At 41.9% G+C, this 24225-nt stretch overlaps 1 pseudogene across 1 annotated transcript; it reads left to right on the forward strand.

Moving 5' to 3' along the window:
- The first annotated feature begins 1178 nt into the window (after window positions 1-1178).
- On the forward strand, window positions 1179-23704 carry LOC308634085 (cytokine receptor-like factor 3; annotated as a pseudogene). Its single transcript has 3 exons — window positions 1179-1397; window positions 21591-22727; window positions 23596-23704. The product of its transcript is annotated as a cytokine receptor-like factor 3 (transcript).
- The last annotated feature ends 521 nt before the right edge of the window (window positions 23705-24225 follow it).

The following is a 24225-nucleotide window of genomic DNA, read 5'->3' on the forward strand; positions in this document are numbered from 1 at the left end:
GTGGATGTATTAGTTTTGTGTGGCGGTAACAGAATTCCTGAGACTGGATAATTTATTTTAAAAATACAGATTTATTTCTTGCAGGATTGAAAAGGCTAAGATTGAGAGGGGCTGCATTTGGTGAGGGCCTTCATGACAGAAGGTGCAAGGGCGAGAGAGCAAGACAGCTGAACTTGCTTTTTCAACAAACTCAATCTCATGATAACAACGTTGATACATTCATGAGGGCAAAGTCCTGTGATCTATCGTCCTAAAGGTTCCACCTCTTAATACCATGGCATTGGGATTAAGTTTCCAGCACACAACCTTTGGACACATTCAGACCATTGCAGTGAGAAGGAAGTGGTATCTGAATAGGAGACGTTTCAGTTGCAATCTAAATTACAGGAAAAAGATAGTTATCAGAGCCTCAGGCAGAGAAGGATTCCTCACAAGGTACACTCACGCAAATGGAATAAAGCAAGCACAACTTAGCATGTACAAAGACTAGAAATTGGGCACTGGGCCCGGGGGCGTGCAGCGGCAGCATCAGGCTTTGTGTGTGCCTAGGTGGGTGAGAGTGTGTGTGGGCACGAGTGTGGCCGCGGAGCTCCAGCAGGACCCGGCGGCCGCGCTCCTCCAGGCTTGCCCCGCATCAGAACCAAGTCAGGCGGGTCCAGGAGCCCAGACCAGGAGCCGGGCCAAAGATGATATCAAGAGGGTTATGGAGTCTACAAGGGGGTCCCTATGATGGAGCCAATGTTGACGACAAAAACAAGAATAAGAAAAAAGGCAAAGATCACAAGTGTGGCTCCGTGGTCAGCACTCTGGAGAACAACTCCTTTCCTGGGATGATGGACATGCGCAACGTTAACAGCAACCAGAGCTCCATAGCAGACGCCTCCTCCATCAAACAGAACAGCAGCAACTCCAGCCCTGCTCCAGTGCCCAACTCAGCCATACCCAGCAAGGGCATGGATGCCAAAGTGGATGAAGCGCAGGCTGATGGGAGGGAGCACCCGAAGAAGCTGAAGATTGTATTCACAATCTGCTATGGAAAAGTCAATGAGCAGTTCAGAGAAAGTAGAACAGCAGCCATCTGCAGAGTCGGGGCTGGCTGCAGAGATGTCCAAGATCTCTCAGGATTTGTTTAGAAGGAGTGTCAACTTCCTGTGATTTAGATTGCACCCTCTAAAAAGATGAAGCTGGAGCCCTCTCTACAGAACTCCGAAGAGAACTCAACAGAAATCCTCTGGTCCTTATTCCATAGCCGGCACATCAGCAGGCTTATTCTAGAAAAACTCAGCCACAGTAATTCCTCTTGGGCACAAATGGAACAGCTAACATTTAGAGTTTACCAAGTGCAGATCCCAGAAAACCCAGATCAGGGAAACTTCTCAGACATTGAAGAATGTGCTGTGAAGCAAAACACCAGAATCTTGATGAGGCTCTCCTGGGAGGCATGTTGACCGCTCAGAAGTGTCCAGACTGTGTCCCAAGCCAAGATTACATTTGTGTTCTGCTGTTTTACCCACTTCTCCATTTAACCATATAAGCTATTTGAGAGTGATACCCATCAGGAATTCAGTTTTTGTCAGGGGGTGGGGTGGTGGGGTGGGCGGGTGGGGGGGGCTTTTCACTCTTCTACCAATTCCTTCTGCTTTGTTTTTTCTTTTTCATTTTTCTTTCTTTTTTTTTCTTTTTTCTTTTTTTCTTTTTTTAGTGCCTCATGGCCTTGAGGTGACCTCTGGTAGTTTCTTAGTTGTTTTGCATCTCCCTTTACAAAGTGCCCTCTCAGTCCCCTGATGCAGCAGCCACCACCTCCCTCACCTCTCTCTTCCCTGCCCAGAATTGCTGTGGAGCAGGCAGGGTGGAGCTGCGGGAAGTTTGACCCTCCTCAGCTGGCCCAGTGTCGAAAGGGGGGGACTTGGGCACACCCTGAGCCCTGGATGGGGTTGGCACCAGCCTCTAGAACCCCTGGAGTCACAGGTGTCAGGGCCCAGTCTCCAAGGGCTGGCCTCCTAGTGTCCAGCCCATGCCCCACCCTCCTCCCAGCCTTGGGGGCCGGGTGTTTCCAAGCTCCCAGCAGCCCAGTTGGACATATAAAATTCTTAGATTTTTCTGGCACTTCCACCCTCTTGCCCCCACTATCAGGACCACCTCCATCACTGCTTTCTCCTGGATCTCCAAAGTCGAAGTGACTTCTCTGGCTGACTGAACATTTGTCTCCTTAAGATGATAGCAGCGCCTGGACGTGAGAGCAGGCAGCAGGAATAGCTGGTGCTGAACTTTCTCTTAGGATATTGCTTGGATTTCAAATCCACAGAAACCTGCTGCCCTCTGACACCACTCTCCCCCCCACCTCTCTCAACCCCCAGAGGCAAGATTGCAAGCAGAAGAAACCCACTCACTTCTGCATAATGTTCTGACTCTCAGAGCCAACACTTGGATTGAATCTCATTCCAAGGACAAGCTGTTGTCTCCTCCAGGGATCAGGCCTTGATGGTTGGGCCTTAAAGGCCAGAAACAAGGCACCAACGAATTGGAAAGGTTTGCCTATCCTCCACAAATGAGCCACTGAATTTCCCCTACCCCATGCCTAGCCTGCATTGGGATAGTCCTTTCTAAGTGGAGATGCCCCCTTGGACACACTGCCTACCTATTGACTTTTGATGCCTGGTTTGCTCTTAATTAATATACAGATTCTCAGAACTTAAATCTTTTCCTAAGCTTTCTTTATTGCCTTGGAGTTCTAACTCCCTTTGAGCTGTGTATTATTAGGGGGTGAGAGGGAGACTTTGGGTTTTGTTGGGAATTTTTGTTTTTATTTTGGCTAATTGGTGCATATTCAGGTACAACTTTGACATGCGGATCTTTCTCCCGACCACCATGGGAAGTGTCTGCCAGCTTCCATTTTCAAAGAGTTTCTAAAGATGAAGCTCCTATTTTTTTTTAAGGGAGCCTATCTATTTCCTGCACTTCAAGAAGAATCAGAATGTTCCTGAATTTCAAATGCCTCATGTAAAATGTCTCCTGAAATAAGGGAAGAAAAAAAAACTTTGAAAATCTTAAATTTGAAGTTAGCAATGCTGAAAGGTTCTGTCTTTATAAAAAAAAATCCTTGTACTTATCAGTTTTGCCCCTCAAGCAGTCAGTTCTGCTGGTAACTGTGCTCTGCCTTGGCATGGAAGTGACCAGAGGCACCATGTCTCAGGGTATCTCAAGGCTGCTTTACCTTCAGATCCTGTAGATTTAGGGAATTGTTTTTCTTTTCAGCAAAACTCTATTTTTATGAAAGATGAATCTGGAATTTATTTCTCTTTTGGAAAATGAGAGGTTACAACCCAGACAGCTGAAGGAGACTCCAACACACACATCCATGGAGACAGGAAGGCAGTCTGGGCCTCCTGTGCTCTTGGCTTCTCTGGACAGGCGAGGGGAACTGGCCTGGTGGTGAAGGATGAAGACACCCATAGTACTGAGGCTGTCATTAGTTTTCTCTGAAGTGCCTGAAGGTAGGAATAGGCCAGCGGTTGGGACCAGCTGGGCCCCGCGGAGGCCATACACCAGCAGCACCAGTAGCCCTGCTCTCCACGCTGGCTGCCCTGGACAGCGTTCCATGCTGAGTGGTTAGACTGCAGAAATAGAATGTGCTTCCCTCCTCCATGCAGTCTGCTACTATGAGGCACTACTCCCCACCTGCCCTGCACCCCTTGCCCTCATCCCCTCCAAACCTTTCAGCGGCTGAGGCAAGGGTGGAGGATCCTAAGCGAAAGCTTTTTGTGGATTTCAGGTCCCATGGCCTAAAAGGCTCCAAGAACAAACTTAATCTTCTCCCCCACCCCCACCCGCCTTCCCCCCCAAAACTTGAAGTTGGGGAAGCTGTGGTTATACATTCCACAAAGTGCTGACACTTACACCCACAACCTGGAAGGCTGATGACGGATTCATGTGGGGTGGTGACTTCCCATCATCATGTCATGATTGGAAGTTCATTATGGTCAAGGACCTAGTTAGAGATATGAAGTCCTTTTTTTTACCATTACCTAATTTTTTCTGCCTCTTAAATGATTTTCTTTTTGTTGTTGTTGTTGTGTTATACAGCAGTATAACTTTTCACTTATTTATTCCATCAGTAGATATGGTTTGTACAGTGTACAGTGGTTCCATTCCAAAAAAAAAAACAAAAACAAAAACAAAAAAACAAAAAAACCTTCAAATCCTGAAAAAAAAAAAAGACTAGAAATCGGGCTCTGTGACTGAAACCAAGATAAGAAGGGGTCAGATATCTAGAGTTTTGTAAGCTATGCATGAAATTTAGATTTTATTCTTAAAAAAAACCCACTGGAGTTTTTAAAGAAATAAGTGATATGATCGGATTTGCATTTTTAAAAGATTATTCTGGCATATGGATGTTCATATAGATTTTTGGGATAGAATAGTCAAGAAAAAAAATTCATATATCTATGCTCAATTGATAGTCAACAAGGGTGCCAAGGTAGGAAAAGAATAATCTCTTCAACAAACTGTTCTGGGATAGGTGAATACCACATGCAACAGAGTGAAGTTGAAACCCTACCTTACACCACATATAAAACAATTTAAAATGGATTGAAGACCTAAATGTACATCCTAAAATCATAAAACTCTTGCAAGAAAACTTAGGGTAAATCTTAATAACCTTGGATTCGGTAGTGGATTCTTAGATATAAGACCAAAAGCATGAGCAACAAAAGAAAAAAATTAGATCTATTGTACTTCATGTGAAATTTTTAAAGTTTTCTCTAGGGACTCTTATGACAACTGCCATGTGAATGAGTTCAGGTCGTCTCCATCATCCCTGTGATGTCAGGTCAACTCAAGATGTGTGAGACCAACCTAGATTATCCACCCCTAATCAAGCCTTTAGCTAACCTCAGAGATCAGTAACAATGACTAAGGCCAGATAAATTCTTAGCTGACCAGACCCACATAATTGTTAGAACTAAGGAATTTCAATTGTATTTATCACTGTTTTAGAATGACTTGTTGTACAGCAAAAGCTAACTGATATGGAAGATGACCCGAATGCTGCCATAGCACTCAGCACAAAGATGTGGATGGAAAACAACCAGATGGTTGCCTTATGAGGGCTCAGAGTGCCAGAGAAGACCTGCTGTCACACAAAGGAAACCACCAGGGACCTTGAAGAGTGCACAGATAGATAGCATTGAAAGGAGATGCAAGAATGAGCTGGCATCTTGGGAGGCTGAGGCAGGAGGATCATGAGTTCAAAGCCAGCCTCAGCAACTTAGTGAGACTCTAAGCAACTTAGCAAGATCCTGTCTCAAAATAAATTTGAGAAAGGGTCGGGGATGTGGCTCAGAGTTGAGCGCCCCGGGTTCAATCCCTGGTACCAAAAAAAAAAAAAAAAAAAATGCTGGCAAATGGACACCCTTTATATCAAGAGCCAGTAGTCCCTAAATAAGACCTTCCTCACATCTCCCCTATATTGGCCACACTTGGGGCTCAGGCACCCAGGGCAGGGAACAGAGAAGAATAAAGAAGGAGGATCTGGGAAGGAAGTTAGGCCACATGTCTCTACCAGCAGGTCACTGCTTCTGAAGACCTAGGCAAGGGATCCCCACCCCCAGGGGACTGAACTCAGGGCCTCCTACATGCTTGGCAAGTGCTCTGCAGCTGATCTACATTCCCAGCCCTGGACAGGGGAACTTAACAGCCAAGTAAGCTGAATATTTGCCTGTAAGGATGCAGAGGTTTTACTCTCATGTCAGAATACTGACCAAACTTATCAAATATGATCTGGATATTGTATAGAAGAGACTGAGGTTTTTTTCTTCCCACTGGAACAGAAAAGGAATCTGAAAAAGTAAAATGGATAGAGTGGTTATTGGGAGAAGGAATCACATTTGCACATTGCTGGATTAAAATCCACCGGGTTAACATTCACTCATTCATTTTTATCTCCCAAGTATTTGGAACAAGCAATGTGCCTGGCCCTTGAAGAGTGGAGGAATAAATGTCAGATTCTTTGCTCATGTTCTTTCTTTCAGAGTGTAAATCTGGTGTTTATAGGTTAACTCAAATTCCAGCCTTTTTAGAAAACTTTCCCAATACCACTTTCAGGCTGACTGGAGTCTTTTTTTTTTTTTTTTTGGCTGTTCACAACTCCCTTTTAGTATTCACCAAACTCTTGTAACTAACTACTTGGATCAAAGTCCATTTCTCCCATGATCAGAGAACAGGATCTCTGCTCACACAACCTACCCCTCCAGGGACACAGCATACCATGCCCAGGCATGTTCCCTCTCTCACAGCCGCATATGAACATAAGCATTGCACAGAGAGACAGTCTCCTAATGCCCCAGCCCCTGAGGAACCCCAGATCTCAAACCCATCGGCTGTCACAAATTTTCCAACCTGGCAGAAACCCTTCCCCACAGCCCACCACATTTCTGTAAGGTCTGTGTTTTGAGACCCACAGATTCCTTGAGGTACTTTTTGAGACTTCCTGCTCTATGCTGGCAAATTGTTAATCAGTTTGTGGCAGCATAAATAAAATTAGAGGGTTTAATTAAAACTAATGAATGAGTGAGCAGAGACCAGCCTGGCCGCTTTGCTTTCCGAGCCTCAGAGCAGTAAATAATGAAAGTGTCACACATCAAGTGATGTGTTTTAGCAAAAACTTAAGAGCAGCAGAAATGAGACCACAGAGCGCTCCTCCTTCTGGGAGCAATTTGTAAGAATTGGTGGGATCCCCATTTTGTTGTGTCTTAGTAACTAATTCTGCAGGAATGATTCCAGTTTTCTGGCTGGTCTTAGTTTGTTTTGTGCTGCTGTAACAGAATACCATATGGTAATTTTTAATAAACAGAAATTCATTACAGTTCTGGAGGCTGGAAAGTTCAGAATCAGGCAAGCATCTAGCAAGGACCTTCTGCATTATTCCATGGTGGAAGACAGACAGAAAAAAGAGCAGGGGGAGGGGCCAAGGGAGGAATAGAGAGAAAGAGAGAGAGTCAAATTCACTTATAAAATAAGCCCACTCTTGCTATAATGAACCCACTTCCACAATAATGACATTGATCCATGCATGGAGAAGAGCCCTCATGACCTAATCACTATTAAAGGTCCCACCTGTTAGCAAAAAAAGACTGGGCTGGACACAAACTTCACAGATCATCTCAGCCTTTTATTCAGGAACAGGATTACACTACCTATGGACCCACTTTCCTGGTGGAAAACGAGCCCTTGGCCAAGGAGGAGTTTGGGCTTATATAGGTTATACTGAGAGGTGATATCATGAGCAAGTCAGTTTGGGCACTCAGGAATTTGGGTTTTGGGGTTGGGGGTTGGTGGCCAGCATCTTGAAAGGATTTATCTTGAAAGAGATGAAAGCTACCAATGTATGGCTTTCTTTGTCACTCCCTTTCCCCAGGCCACACTGTCTTGAGGTTTTTTTCAATTCCATATCTAATACCTCCTCCCAATACTGTTGCATTGAGGATTAAATTCCTAACACATGAACTTTAGGGAAATCATTCAAACCACAGCATGGCCACTCCAAAAATGGATGGGGCATTATACACAGGATGTCCATTTTCTGTTTCTCATGAAGGGGAGTAGTGGATACAATGATGGGGGCACACCACAGACATTTGGTGGTCAGGGGTCAGAAATTCTAATATTCTCAATAAGTGATGTGAGAAAGAAGAATCCCAGACATCCTGTATAATTGTTTGAGCATAGAATTGAACTGAAAGCAAACATAAAGTCCTGTTTGCTCAATTTAATATTTAAGGATTTTCCAGAAATGCAATCATTATGTGAAATGAGTGTAGATAGGACTTTGGCAGCATTTTTAAAATGACATCCCCAATAACAACACCCTTTCTAGTATATTTCTAGTTTTTGTTATAGCTTATGACACTCATAATGATTGTATATACAGGCTCAATCATTTCATTGTTCATTTGTCTTGAGTATAGGTCTGCCCAGGCATTTACTTGTTGAAATAAAGATTCTTTTATTATAAATTACTTCCCTTTTATTTTATTCTGCTAGGACATCATGATTTTGAAAATTCTGTGTGTGTGTGTGAGTAAAGGGTATTAAGATCTATTTGTTATAGAAATGGGTACATTGGACAAATGAATTTGACAACCACTGCTCATGTTGACATGCAGTCATGAAAATTGTATGCATCTCACTAAGGAATCTAAAGAAACTGCTAGTTCCTGTTCATCAGATCTGATCATCGTAATATTATCAATGTAGTGGAAGACTATGATGTTTTGTCAAATTTTAAGATGGTTGGGATCTCAGTGGACTTTAATAGAGCAGAGCTCAGAATTGACTGTAAGAGTATGAAAATGTATTATTCACCCTGAGAGGTAAAAGCAAACTGATACTCATAGTCCTGATGTGTAGGTGTATAAGTAAGCTTTAAGTTGCTGTGATGAAATGCCTGAGGCAACTAACTTTATAAAGAGAAACGCTCTATTTAGCTCACAGTTTTGGAGGCTGAAAGGCATGGCACCACATCAATGCAGTTCTGATGAGGACCACAAGGCAAATGGCAGTGGCAGGTGCACATGTCAGAATGAACAGTGTGGTCTGGAACAGGAATAGAGAGAGAGGGGACCAGTTTGGGTCTCACAGTCCCCTTCAGGGCCATCCCCTAATGATTAAGGACCCCACAAAAGGCCCCACTTACCAAAGTTCATCATCTTCCAATAGCACCACTCTGGGGAGCAAAACTCTACATAAGAACTTTTATGGGACACTCAAGTTATGCCCAAACAATAGCAGTAGGTATGGGGGAAAAGGTACTAGCTAGGTAAATGACTGTGTAAGAAGCATCAGGGGCTGTATTTATTTTATCAGGTAAAGCTGTACATCTGGGACAGATAAAATTGTAGTCATTATTTGATTAAGTTTGTAATAATCCACATTCTCTAGATTCTCCTGACTTGTGCATAGGCCAAACAATGAGTTACGTGGGGATGTGACAGCATCATCACCCTTCCTCCCGACCAAGTATTTTATGGTAATGTCCATCTCTGCGATTCTTCCTAATGATCTTCACCTAGCATGTCATGAGGCTATGTGGGGATTCACACACAGCTGTTCTGTATGTATACCTCAATTATATATTCAAGAATTGAGGGAATAAGTACACAGTGGGTCCACGGACCACAGGGCCCACTGTAAGTCAGAACTAGGCAAGAGTCTATCACCCAACTGCCATGAACCCCCACTCTGGCTAGTGGGCCACTGTGATATTTTGGGCCCTCAGGTATTAGTGTCAACTCAGAGTCAATGTCTAGTAACCTTGGAAAGGTCTTGTAATTGTTTCTCTCACATGCAGACTTTCTGATAAATAGTCATAGGTGGCTTTGGAAAAAACTTAGAGTAAGACTTACAGTGTATATTGGTGGCAGTGATATAGGTTTCTACCTCAAGGGACTCTCCATTCAAGGGGCTCTGAGTGTTGGGGGCCCTCCCTGAACAGGAGCTGAGCACATCCCCTTACCCTTGAGTAATGGGGTGTGGAGCTGGCATTGCAAGCAATGTGAAGCAAGTGGGCCTTACCTTCCCTCGGCAAGGAAGTGCAGCTCTGGGATTGGGCGTCACCCATTGGGACTGGGCTACACCCGCTGTTTGTTATAACACAATCCCTTATTTGGGTGGAATTTTCTATGGAATTTCTTTCCCCTAATAAAAACAAAGGTTAAGGGTGTACTTGCTCTCTTGCCTCTTGTCTCCCTTGCTCCTCTTGCCCCCCAGCATGGGAGCTGACACCTGAAGTCTCAGAGCCAGCCCTGACCCCTGAAAAAGGTATTTCTGTGTTTGTGTGGTCTTTTAGTTGCCAGCCCAATTTATGCGGAGTGGTCTTGAATTCATCGCTGTACAGGACACAGGCCATAGTTGGGCCCCAACAGGGACATTCTGCATGAATTTCAGGCATTTTGTGGGTGTGGCTATTGTCACAATATCTGAGCATGTGAGTAGTCTTAGGTCTAGAAATGGAGTGAGAAGCTGAGGCTTGATTCAGACTTTTGGCTACCTGACCTAAAGTATTTCTAACCATATAGATCAAAAGTATTAAAGTAGACTGCCTACCTATGAAATTCCTAGGAATATCATGATCAGTTGGCCACTGCCAAAGATCTCTGTGGGTCAAGGCATTCTGAGTGCCTGAACATCTATGCTACCCTTTAGGGTATATGTGTCTTGGACAGTTATGTTCTTGGTCTGTGCTATTCAGGGATTTCATCCCTGTTAAAACCAAAGAGCCCATCTTGGTATCAGCATTCCCTACAGAAATATCTGATCTATAAAAGAAATGAACCAGAACCATTCAGGAGTGCAGATGCTTTGCTCACTGGTGTATTTCTCAATGCCTTAGTGACTGGAATATCTTCTGAACCTTCTCTGAGAATGTAGTTGGGAGGGAGTAGAAAAGTCCTGTCCAACATTTCTATCTCCATTCCATTCTTTGTATCATGCCAGGGAAGTTCTAGCATGTTATTCTCACTAAATATAGGTCAATCATGTCCAAGTTTCAGCCAATCAACAAAGAAAACTCTTAGAATCACCTCCAGCTGCATGAGCTAATGCATTAAGTCCAGAATGTCCAGTAGGTATTGCACCCATTGAGATTCATCCATATCAATGAATAAGGTTTAGTTTAGTGTTATATTCTACCCTGCTTGGTCTAACATCCTAGGATCTACTGCTATTCATGTATCCAGGCTTCTGACAATAGACACTAATAAAATCTTGTAATTATTTAAGTGTAAGTTATTCAAATGGGGGGGGGGAGTCATTGTGTTTACCTGTTCCCCTGAAAGATGCTGAGATTTGACATTAATTAGGGATCTAGTGGCAACAGGAGGTGGTTTGGGTGGATTCTGAGGAATATGAGCACCCCTCTTAAAGACTTCTGCCTTGGGTGAAGTTCACAAGATTTTCAGACAAAAGAGACCTCATGTTTTCACATACCAGAGGGCACACTTCTTCCATAGGTAAGGACATTGCAGAGCAGTTTGGAGGTTCAAGATTGTCATTCTTTTCTGAGTCCAACAAGATTTTCCCATTCTAGATTTCAGAATCACATTCTTTACTCACCAATGCTCTAAAATTTAAATGCAACTCTGCAAAAATATTAAATTTTGTGTTTGATTTTTAAATGTTATCAGCTCAGCTACAAGAAATGAGATTTTTTTAGCAATCTAGTTTTCAGACTATGACTTGAGTTGAAAAGGAAACTGTGCTGCCTATTTTTTATTTGTAAGTGCTCAAGTATGCTTAAAATATAAAACGATCTTATATCAGAATCCTTGGAATCAGGCTGGGGATGTGGCTCAAGCGGTAGCGTACTCGCCTGGCATGCGTGCAGCCCGGGTTCGATCCTCAGCACCACATACAAACAAAGATGTTGTGTCCACCGAAAAAACTAAAAAATAAATATTAAAATTCTCTCTCTCTCTGTCTCTCTCTCTCTTTATTAAAAAAAAAACAATGAAAAAAAAGAATCCTTGGAATCATCATCATTACCAAAGCAGGTCAGTCCAGCAAGCACTTGGACTCCCGAGAACTGAGAACTTGCTTCTGTTGATACTTCATCACGGCCAACCATAGGTAACAACGTGACCCACGTGCTGTGGGTTACTGGCACCCCATCTCCCATGAACAAGGAGCTAAGAACTGCACTCAAGCCCAAAGGCCTAACCATAGCAACTCCAAGTTCTGCCTCTGTTGTCTTTCCCCTGGGATGACTCCTGGTAACAATCAGGATCCAGTCAGAAGAGTGAAAACCACACCATCATTTTATTAAGAAATTTTTGACATAAAAAATTACTAATATAACAGGGGATTAGAGTAACAAGGGATTAGCTGGTTAAAAAAAAAAGTAGAGAAAACTCTAAAGAACATCAGAATAGTGGCTTTAATGTGCAGCTACAACTCCTAGAGCTGAGAGCATCCCCAGAGAAGAGGGCTGAGGTCCAGCCCTTCCTGGAGAGTCCACAGCTGAGGATCTGAATAGCAGAGAAGTCTCTGATGTCACATCTAGGGAAATGAGTCTATATCAATTAGGGTTCTCCAGAGAAGCAGAATCAAAAGAATATAAATATAACCAATAATATACATATATATATGATAGAATATATAAAGAAATATATACCCTCATACATATATTTTCATTTCTGAGAATATATAAACATTCAAGTTTATCACTTACAAATTTTTCTCTCCACAGAACTCCAATAGATAACTCTGCCCTCTGTCACTACATAACTAGCAGTCTTCTCCCTCTGGTTTCCAATGAAATAGTACTCACTTCCTTCTCTGAGTCCTTGCTAGTGGCATCCTTAAATCTCATTTTTCCACTAAGTCTGTTCAGGGTGACTTAAGTTTTTTCTATCATGATTTTCAAAATTCCCCTAAAAATAATTCCTTCAGCCTCAGCTGGCAATTGATTCCAGAATCATGCCCACATTTTGGGCACTTTTTATGGATGTACGCCACTTTACAGTACCAAGATCCATCTTGGGTATCTGTTACTATGAGAAGTGCCACATTTGTGTGTGTGTGTGTGTGTGTGTGTGTGTGTGCACATGCTAAACAAGTACTCTATCAATGAGCTACATCCTCAGTCCAAGGTTCTGCAAATTTAGCTGCTTAATACAACTATTTATTAGCTTACAGTTCTATAGATCAGAAGTTTATGTTCAGCATTACTGTATTCTAATTGTGCTCAGTATCTCACAAAGTTCAAATCAAGGAATTGGTCAATACTACATTCTCATGTGGAGCCCAGGACCCCTTTCCAAGATCACCTGTTGTGGCAGAATTCAGTTGCATGCAGTTGTAGAACTGAAGCCCCCATTTCCTTGCTGATTGTCAGTTCCTAGAATGATACCTGCATTCATTGCCATATAGCCCCCTCCATCTTTAAAGCCAGGCATAGAGAATCTCTCTCTTGTCCAATTCATTTCACATTTCAAATCTCTTTCATCAAGAAGAGAACAATCCTTTTTAAGGACTCATCTGGGGGTCACCCACTCAAAATAATCTCCCTATTTTAGATCAATGTATTTGAGATCTTCATTATATCTTCAAAGCCCTTTTTGCCATATAATTTAATAAAATCATGGGAGAGATATCATAGTCATAGGTTCTGCCCCACTCAAAAGGAGTGGCTCACACGAGGACAAGGGTCACTGGGGATCATCTTAGAATTCCAATTATCATAAGTTCTTACCTCACAGAATTGTTGTAAAGACTAAATAATTTAATATACACATCTTCCTTGACTTATACTGAGGTTATGTCACAATAAGCCCATTGTAAATTGAAAATATCATACATTGACTATGTACTTAATACATCTAGCCTATCAAAACCCTAATTTAGCAAGTAGCAGAGTAGCTTATCAGTTGTTTACCATCATGACCACATGACTGGTTGGGAGCTACAACTCACTGTGACTGCCCAGCATGGCTAAAAGTTTCATACTGTGTATCACTAGCCCAGGTAAAGATCAGAATTCTAAACTCAAAGTACAATTTCTCCTGAAGGCCTCTTGCTTTTGCACCATCGTGAAGTTAAAAATTATAAGTCAAACCCTCATAAATCAGGGAATATATATATATATATATATATATGGACAATGACTGGCATATATCTCTTATCAAATGTCAGCTGTTATTGGTGTTGACATTAAATACAGAATCCCAGGCCACCTGCAGGCCACTGGAACCAGAATCCTCAGGATTGGCTGGGAAAGGCTTATCTCTCAGCAACTTGGAGACCTGGTAGAAGCTTAGAGGTGGCCTCCAGGATCCACACCAGATAATACATTTTTTTTTTCTTTTGTGATGCTATGCTGGGGAAAAAACTCAGGGCCTTGTGTATGCTCTGTAAATGCTCTAGATTACTGGGTCACACTCTCAGCCTTTCTCTTTTATTTTATCCCCCCCGCCCCGAGGAATTAAACCCAAGGAGGGCCTGATCTGCACACCAGGCCAAATCCTTTCCCACTGAGTTCAGCTTCCCAGCCTCCATTTTATCATCTTTTGGATGTTGCTTTTGTTTCATAAAACTTTAAGTTTGTTCAAAGTGTTAAAAGATTTTACTCTCTTGGGACTGGGGTTGTAGTTCAGTGGTAGAGTTCTTGCCTAGCATGTGTGAGGCACTGAGTTCAATTCTCAGCACCGCATATTAATAAGTGAATAAAATAAAGAGGTCCATCAACAACTAAATATCTATATATAGACACACACATACACATGCGTGTGTGTATGTGTGTGTGTGTGTGTGTGTGTGTGTGTATAAAAGATTTCACTCTCCAGACTGGGGTTTTAGCTCAGTGGTAGAGCATTTGTCTAGCACTTGTGAGGCACTGGTTTAATCTTCAGTGCCACATAAAAATAAATAAATAAAATAAAGGTATTGTATCCACCTACAACTAAAAAAAAAAAAAAAAAAAAAAAAAAAAAAAAAAAAGATCATCTGGGGATTTGTCCATACAAACAGGGTCAAGAGAGCTAGCCCATTACTCAATTCTGGGTAAGGCACTCAGTGTTCAGGAGCTCTTCACCCACTCGCTCTGAGGTCCAATCAGGTTATTGTCCTCCCCTTTTTTGGTGGGAGTTTGAGTACCAGGCAGTATATGTCTCACTATCATTTAGTTAATTCACCCCAGTCCTTCATAGGGGAGTTTTCCTGACCTTGTTGAGGCTTGATTTCTGTCCTGTAGTGTATCAGCCCTGCTGCAGGGGGAACTGCCCTCTAAGAAGCCCAAGTTTCCTGCCTGTTCGTTTTACCCTTTTCTCCTGCTGCAAAGCGAGAGTATGGGTGATGATACATTTCTGACTCCACCCCTCTCCAGGAAGCTCCTCCTCCTTGGTTCCTTCTGTTGACCAATGTTTTCTTGTGTTTCCCTCTACCTCGCGGCGATTCCCGACTATCATCTTGACTTTCTGCTCACCAGAATAACTCTTGTGGAGGATTATGGTAATATTGTTTTCCAGAACTTACACTGTTTCATGTTTCTCACTGAAGAGATCTAATATTTTATTTGTAGTTGGCTACTCTAGCCTAGGGGGCCCCCATGGAAGTGACACAGGTAGGGGCAGAAGTCAGGATGTAGAACTCAGCGAATGTGCCAGGAAAAATTCAAACCAATATTCAAGAAAAAGGTGTAAACTCCTTTCAAACAATTAATACCTTGGGATCATGGCTTTAATTTAAAGATTTGAAATCCTTATTAAGGATTAGGACTGGAAATCATAGCCAGTGTGGTGTGTATTGGTTTCCATCTGATAAAGGAACTGAACCTTTTGGTCCAGCAGAGAAAATACTGGGCTCAGCAAGTTTCCAACGTGGAAGCAATTTGGAAGTGGCTTGGAGATCAATTCCCTGCCCAAAAGGTTTAAACAAACTCAACCAAGAGCTTTTTCCACAAATGATTAGAAATGAAAGCAAAAATTTCATCAAAGCAAAGGTGTGCGTGCAGCATATTGGCCCCTTGGTGTCATTTGAAGGAAATTAATGTGGAGGGCCAAAGAGATGGAGTCTGCAATATGCAATGCTTCAGAGACTTGCCTGTGATTTTGTTCCTAGTGTAGCAGAAATGAAAGCTCCCAGTAAATCTTCCGGGAGAAATAAGACATGTGCATAAGTAAGATTAATCAGTAAAGCTAACAACAATCTAATGAGTCATCTTTGACATCATAAAACTAGAAATATACAAGGTTGTGGCATGGCAGGTCTGTGTACTTTCAGAAGAAGCAAGATGGGGGGACTGCCCAAGCACACAGCAGTGTGTGGCTCCTGAGCACACTAGCCTTGACAGAGAAGAAGTCATAAAGAAATGGTGGCTTTCTAGGTGTTATTGACTTGGGGTGGGCTGCTGGGTTGTGATGGGGGGGGAGCAGAATTGGTGCCCAAGCATCTTCTCCTATCAGGAGCCCTTCGTCTTTTATTCCAGTGAATCTGGGGGTGGGGGCTGTTTCCATCCAAATAAACCATCCCTTGGGAGTTTGTGGGATGCATTGCTGGCTTCCGGAAGTCTGTGGAAAGGAGGTACACAGAGCTGAGCTGGGGGTGTGCCATTCAGGGAAGGCCTGCTCTGCAGCCTTTCACAGTATTTTCATCATATCCTTTGACAATTTTTCATTGTTGGACAATTCTTCATTGTTTTTATTAATCCCACTTTTCAGGTGAACAAGCCGAGGTTCCCAAGTCACACATCAAGGACTAGATGGAGCTGAGGTCTAAGTCCCACTGGGAGATTTTGCCCAGGTTTCTACTCTTGGCAGGGCCTCTGAGGGGTAAGACCTTCCAAGTTTCCTGGCCTGCAGAAGAGTGTTGGAGTGGCCTTTGTTCACTCCTGCTGCTGATTCTATGCTCCATTTGTCCCTAGATCCTGTGGGCCAGCGCTCCTGTGGAATTAACCCTACCTCTCCCCCTTCGTTTGTTCTTGCTCACATAACCTCTGAGGCCTGAAAACGTCTTCATGTCCTTTCTCCCCCCATCCTGAGTCCTCAGACTCAGCTAAGGATCATTTGAGGATTGTGGTACTCTCCTCATAAACGTCCCTTTTACAAGATGGCCTATTCTGTTTAGAGCCTCAGATTTCCCTGCCCCCGCCACACTTAGCCATCAAAATGTAAATCTCTAACCCCAGAAACCCTATATATGGTTTTAGGGCAAGTCAGACCACAACTTCTTAACCATATACAACCCAGGTACTTTGAAAGCTTTCTCTAAACACTTGAAATTCTGAATCCTACTTCCTGCTATTGACCATCCAGATGGTTCACTAAATCATTTCTCTATGGTTGAAGGCTTGTGGAAGAACAGCCCTAGATCCCATGCACAGCCAGATTCTGTGGGGCAAAGACCACACTGCTGGGCACCACCATTGGCACCATCCATACTCAAGATCACTCCTGCCCACAGCAAGGCTGGCTACTCAAATATTCCAAAGACTCAACTACAGGATACTGAGTACGTGTCCCTAGATGATCTTGAAAGTCCTCAGCAAGGGCACCTCATTGGGCTCTATAGAGGAGAAGTTTCTGGGGCCCTTCTCCTGATAGTCACTGAGCCCATAGAAGGGCAGGAGCTTTGGAGCAAATGTAGAAAATGTGGGCTGGTGTCCAGCTCAGGCACTGATGTGCATCCTGGCAAGCAAACAAACACCTCTGAGCCTCGGTTTCCTTCTTTCACTCATCAGTGCATATTTACCTTGCCTCCTACGCTACTGCACTGCTCTGGACACGGAGGATATGACAGCAAATAACAAAAGTACATTTTTTTTGGCTCTCTTGGAGCTTATGTTTCAATAGAGAAAGAAAATAATGCAATAAAGTCAGACAGAGGTAAATGCCCTGAGGAACATTGAAGGAAGGCCCTGTAGAGGGACTGTGGCTAGTGGGAGAAGAGGAAACTTGGAAAGACTGGTCACTAGTCAGATAAGGCTGCTCTGAGAAAGTGATCTTGAAGGTGAGCCCCCATCACCAAGAGAGGCCAGCATGAGTCGGTCTACAGTGGGGTGAGCAGAGAGAGAAGTTGAGGTCAGAGTGAATTCAGTGTTACAGGGATCTCCCCTTATCTGTGGAGGATGCATTCCAAGTCCCCCCAGTGGGCATCTGAAATAGCAGATAGCACCAAGCCCTATCTATTGTTTTTTCCTCTTATATACCTATGATAAAGTTTAATCTATGAATTAGGCGCAGTAAGAAATTAACAATAATAATGATAAAATAGAACAATTATAATAATACACTGTAATGATCATATGAATGTGCTCTCTGTTTCTCCCCTCACCCCCACCCATTCTTGGTAGATCTGACCGACCTCAGCACATGATTATTTTTCTTTCCTTGTTAAGGTGAGATCTTTCACCTTTTCACTTAAAGGAAGCTGTTTTACTCTGCTTTTTCACTGCTGCAACTAAAAGACCCAACCAGAACAACTGTAAAAGAAGAGGAGTTTATTTGAGGGCTCACAGTTTCAGAGATCTTGGTCCACAGAAGGAAAGCTCCTTTCCTCAGGGCTCGAGGTGAGGCAGAATTTCATGGCAGAAGAATGTAGTGGAGGAAAGCGCCTCTCATGATGATCAGCAAGCAGAGAGAAAAAGGCACTCTACTCTCCAAATACAAAATATATTCCCCAAAGCCACACCCCCAGCGAACCACTTCCTCCAGCCACACCCTACCTGCCTTTAGTCACCACCCAATTAATCTCATCAGGGACCAGTTCACTGATTAGGTTAAGATTATAGCCCAATCATTTCTCTTTCAAATCTTCTTGTATAGTCTATCTCACGCGTGAGCTTTTGGGGGGGACACCACATCTGAACCACAACAGAAGCACCTTATGACTTTTCTTTGGCATATCTGAATTGCCAGCATCTCTACTCTTGGACTTTGGCTATTATTAAATAAAGTAAGGGTGGTGGTCACTGGGAAACAGGAAAATTCTAGTGTAATGAGGCCAGAACTATCAAATGGGGGAGGAAAATAGAAAACAAGAATGAAAGGCTTATAAATGTCGTGGCTAAGAACCAGAATTTTCACCAAGGTTGCAGAAAACAAGTTTTGCCAAAGAGTGAAAGACTGTTCCAAACATCATTAGGACATGAGAGCTAAATAATACCTAGTCAGTCCCTGGCTGAGCATGGATAGGTAGGTCAACACAGAGTTCTGAGTAATTTTTAGCCATTTATAAGATGCGGGATGAAACCGTTATTTCAAAATGTCAAACGGTCCAATCATTTCCAAAGATCTCTACTGTTTCTCTATGTATTGAACAGACCACAACTAAAACTCCACAACTATGAACCTCAGGTGCTAGACTTTGTGATGTGTATGTGTGTGAATGAGACAGAGAGAGAGAGAGAAAGAGAGAGAGAGAGAGAGAGAGAGAGAGAGAGAGAGAGAGAGAGAGGGAGAGAGAGAGGGAGAGAGAGGGAGAGGGCAGGGAGGGAGAGGGAGAGAGATCACAGCATAAAGGAGAGAGCTGGAGACAGAATCAGATCATTAAATTTGGTGATAAATTAACCTTTTGAAAATCAGATCTCTCTGTGATATAGTACTGTATCATACATCTTTCTCCTTAAGTCTCTGTCTTCCTTCACTCCTTCTCAGTCCTCTTTTGTTCAATATACAATTATTGACTTTTAAATTTAATATTACAAATACTACTGTACCTAGGTAAATAAAACCCTATATTGTACTCCCTAGAGTACAGAAAGAAGAAAACCCACCCTTTCCCCTTGGAGGCAGTGTGCTCCATATATTTCGAGCATTGCTTCTGTTCCACTAAATAAACCCTTTATGCTTTTCTAACTGTGTCTCTCAGCTGAAATTTTTCTTTCAGGAAAACAAGACCTGAGGACCTCCACCTGGTAAACATATATGGTTCCATAACTTGGACCTGGATTGGATCACTGTGGGAACCTGAGGAATGAGCTGGACAGACTTAGCCCCACTGCTACTCAACTTCTGTCCTTGGCTGCACAAACTCTCACTCTTGTCTCCGATGGCTTTCCTTTGTCATATCTGCCCCCTTGGCTCACGTTGTGTTTGCAAAACCACACTTTCACATAGACCACTTCTGTGATCTACCTTTGCCCCATTGATAGGATCTTTGCCCTCTCCTTGGTCTTTTCCACCACTGTCCTCTCTGTCCATGGACAGACCCCAGGCTCCAAACCCCTCTCCTGTGTTATTTTCTCCTGTATAACCCTATTTTTCTTCAGGTCATAATGATGACTCTCATTCTCACCTGGACTGCCCACCTTATTCTGAGGTACATCCCCAGCCCTTTTCATTTTTTATTTTGAGACAGGGTCTCACTAAGTTGCCCAGGCTGACCTTGAACTTGTGATCTTTCTGCCTCAACCTCCAGGGTTGTTGGGATTACAGGCATGCATCACACCCTGCTAATAGTTATATCTTAATTAATTGACTCCTTTCTTAATATATAATGCCTTCTTTATCTTTTGTAACAATCTTTTGTAACAATTTTCCCTACAGTCTGTTTTTTTTTTTTTGGGGGGGGATATTATTATAGCCACTCCGACTCTGTTTTGAATATAATTTGCTTGGAATATTGAATATGTTTTTCTGACCTTCATATTCAACCTATTTGTGTCTTTGAATCTAAAATGAGTTTCCTGTAGATAGCTTATAATAGTTGGATCATTGTTTAAAATTCCATCTGCCAATCACTGCTTTTTGATTAGAGAGCTTGATCAAGTTATATTTAAAGTATTTACTTACTGGGAAACACTTATTTCTGTCATTTTACTATTTTTTTCTATGTATCTTATATTTTTCCTATTCCTCTTTTTGCCTTTTGTTTCTTTTTGTAATTACCCCTTTGATTCCCTTCTCATTTCCTGTTCTTCAGTTTTTAGATTTTATTTTTTGTGGTTACCATGAGAATTACTACTAGCATCCTAAATTTATAACAATCTAATTTGAATTGTCATCAATTAGCTTCAGTAGTATACAGAAACTTTGCACCTCTGTTGCTCTTTCTGACTCATTTTATGTTGCTGTTGTCACAAATTGCATTTTTATATATTGTCTATTATCATAGATTTATAAGTATTATTTTAAACATTTGTTTTTTTACATCATATAAAAAAACAAAAAGTAGAATTACATACCAAAATCTAATAATGCTAGCTTTTGTATTACCTTTGGATTATCTTGGTTGGAATTCTATATTTCTCTGGATGGCTGTGAATTATTGTCTAGTGTCTTCACTTCAGCCTGAAGTGCTCCCATTAACAGTCCTTGTAGAGCAGGTCTGCTAGTAACAAACCCTATTACTTTTTGTTTATCTAGGAATGTCAATTCCTCTTTTAATTTTGAAGGATACTTTTGCTAAATACTGAAATCTTGGTCCACAGGATTTTTTTCTATTCAGCACTTTAGATCTGTCATCCAACTCCCTGTGGCTCTTTGATTTCTGAACACAATTCAGCTCTTAATCTTAAGGAGGACCCTTGTGTTTAACAGGTTGCTTTTCTCTTGCTACTTTCAAGATTCTTTTGTCTTCTCTGGCTTTTGACAATTTGATTATAATGTGCTCTGTATGGATAGCTTTGTGTTTATCCTTTGAGTCAGTTGAGCTTCTTATGTGTGTAATACAATGTCAAACTTGGAGAGTTCTTGGCCATTATGGTGGTCCCTACTTATCAATGGAGGGAGGATATGTTCCAAAACCCCAGTGGATGCCCAAACTCCTCATATTATACCTCTCTGTGTGTTGTTTGTTGTGTGTTGTGTGTTTTCCTATACATATATACCTATGACAAAGCTTAATTCATAAATTAGGCAAAGTAAGAGATTAATAACAAATCCAATAATAATAAAATGGAACAATTATAACATTATACAATAACAAAATTGCCAACATAAATACTCTTACACTGTGGGGCCATTATTAAGTAAAATAAGGGTTACTTGCTCCGCTCTAGGCTATATGCCACAGCAGCTACACTGCCTGATGAGAGCAGCAGTGGAGCTGACCCAGAGTTCCTGTTGCAGGAGGACCACAAGAACATGGGGGACGTGTAGAGCTACCAGCCTGCGCTGGACCACAGACTGCAGGGGCTGCAGGAGGCACAGAAATCAAAAAGAGTGCATCACAGACAAGGGATGTCCTCAAATGGCAAGTTAATGACTTAAAGGGAAGCCTGGTAAGCTCCTGGACAAATGATTTGTGGCCCTTTTGTAAGTAGGGAACACCATTAAACGGGAATCTATTAAACCACTAGATGAAAGCCAGAAGCTCATGAAACGTGGAGTTAACACTGCAGAGGACTTGGTCCAGGAAGGGGAGATTGCCATTCTTAGTGGTATAGAAGGGCACAATGAGAAACAGTGGAGCTTTACCATGAAGGCTTCACACATTCAGTTGGGCAGTTTACCAGAAGTGCCTTTACTGGTTGATATGCCTTGTTTATCTGCTTAGTTGGATGATTCCGTTCTAACATAAAGACATTATTTTAAAGCATGAAACAGTAGCATCTCACCTACCAGTGCAGACAGAAGAACTAATAGAGAAACCTGGAGGCACCATACTAAGATGGTGTAAGGTGGATGACCACTTTAAGCCCAAGATGACAGGCTCCAGTTCTACAAATATACTTCAAATCATTTTGAAACTGAATTCAGAGTATTGCACAGAGACCGCAATATTAATTATCATTTTAAAGTCTGCACCGGACGAGATGGTTGACAGGAAGGAGTGTGGAGTCCTTGGAACATCCTCCACATAGGTGCCTCATGAGTGGACAACTGGCCCTGAGGGATTCAGCCTGAACAGCTGAAGAAATACAGCACTCTGGGATGATTCTGAATCCTCAGGTGTTCTCTATGCCAGCGCTCCAACCTATTTCTGTGCACAGACATTAACATTCAGAGAGAAGCAGAATGGATAAGAATCTCCACAGCCAGATCACCAACGGTGCAGTTTTTATAAATGGAAAAGAAATGACCAGTAAATTGCCTTCAGTGACCTATGGATTCACTGTCACATTTGACATCAAAGCTGTGACTCTAGGAACCACCAATAATAATGAAGTAACTATTAGCTCGAATAACAGAGAATTGGTTTTTGACTGGTTACTTGGTCAGTCTTGGTTCTCTTTGCTTTGGATGCTCTTTTTTTCTTTTTTCTTTCTTTCTTTTTTTTTTTATCCTGGATAGAAAGTGTTTGTGTTTTAGAGTTTTGGTTGCTTGATTTTCATTTATTGTAGCCATCCTCAGCCCAGTTTAGCTGTACCTGAATTTTTTTTAAAGTAGGTTTTTCAGGCCATTAGAAGTGGAAAGTGTTTACTGGATTCATTTTGTATACTTAGCAATAAGACAGTTGAACCCTATGGACCCAACTATCATTCAGTCAATTTTGTCTTCAGCATACTGTTAATTAAAATATCAAATTACAACAAAAATCAAATTAGCTTTAAATATTTGGAAAGATACAAAACATCTTGTATCATTCCACTGTACTTCTTCTTAAAGTTGGTTATTAGATCAGAAATATGTAATGTAACTTTATTTTATTAAATCTCTATCTGCATCCTAGGACATGTAAAACTTCAGAGTAAATCAATAGGAATAGACCAGACAGAAGCTAGAGTTCTGTAATGCATGTTCACTTGTGTGTTTTCCACATGAGTGCATTGACTGTGTGCTGCATGTTCAGGAATCTGGATTTTATTCCATTATCAACAATCTTTAAAATCTAAAAAGATTTTATTATTTTTGCATTTTTTTCACAATGCCTGAGCAGATGTATATAATAGGCCAGTATTATCTTTTGTTCTTTTCATACAGCTTGATTTTAGATAAGATAGAGAATGCAGGGCGTGATCATGCATGAAATCACAATTATATCAGAAAAGGTTTACTCTGATCACTCTGGAAGCATGGGCCAGGGTCCCACATTGGGAGCTCAGGTTGCCATCTTTAAGGCCACTGACAGGCCAAGGCAGAGCTTTCCTAACTATTCCTAAGTACCCCCTTCCCCTTGATTCAGGATTTTCTTGGTTGCTGTAAACTTCTGCCTATTTTTCAGAGTTCTGAAGAAGTCGATTCAGACAGCATCTGCTGGGTTTTCCCCTATTTCTGTGGAAAAACGGGCCCTGGGAACCATCTACTCCAGTATTTTCACTTACATCACTTAATCAGTTATTTTAATGAACAGGATCCATAGGATGTCAGCAGAGACTAATTTTATAACTTTTCCTATGTGCCTTTAAACCTGCTCTGCAGGCTATTTATTTTTAACCCTAAATTTAAAATCTTAGATAGATTCTATAACTTTCCTAGTTATACTTAGATAATAAATAAATACATCCTTGGCAGCCCAGTATAATAAAAATATAATTCCATTTTATACCAGTGTAACAACCATTTTATAAATTAAACCAATTTAAAACTACTCTCTGCCTTGGTCCCTCCCTATCTCAGATGAGGACACCTGGAAGATGAAATTGTTTGAGGAAGAACACGGTCATCATCTTCACTGTTTTCCAGCTCCTTTTTTCTTCCAAAAAATTTTTTTTTAGTTGTAGATGGACACAATATCTTTGTTTTATTTGTTTATCTTTATGTGGTGCTGAGGATTGAACCCAGTGCCTTACACATGTTAAGCAAGCAGCTTCACCACTGAGCTGCAAACCCGGCCCCTTCAGCTCTTTACCCA

This window comes from Spermophilus citellus (assembly GCF_964194105.1).
Source record: "Spermophilus citellus genome assembly, chromosome: 15".
In the NCBI taxonomy this organism is placed as follows: domain Eukaryota; kingdom Metazoa; phylum Chordata; class Mammalia; order Rodentia; family Sciuridae; genus Spermophilus; species Spermophilus citellus.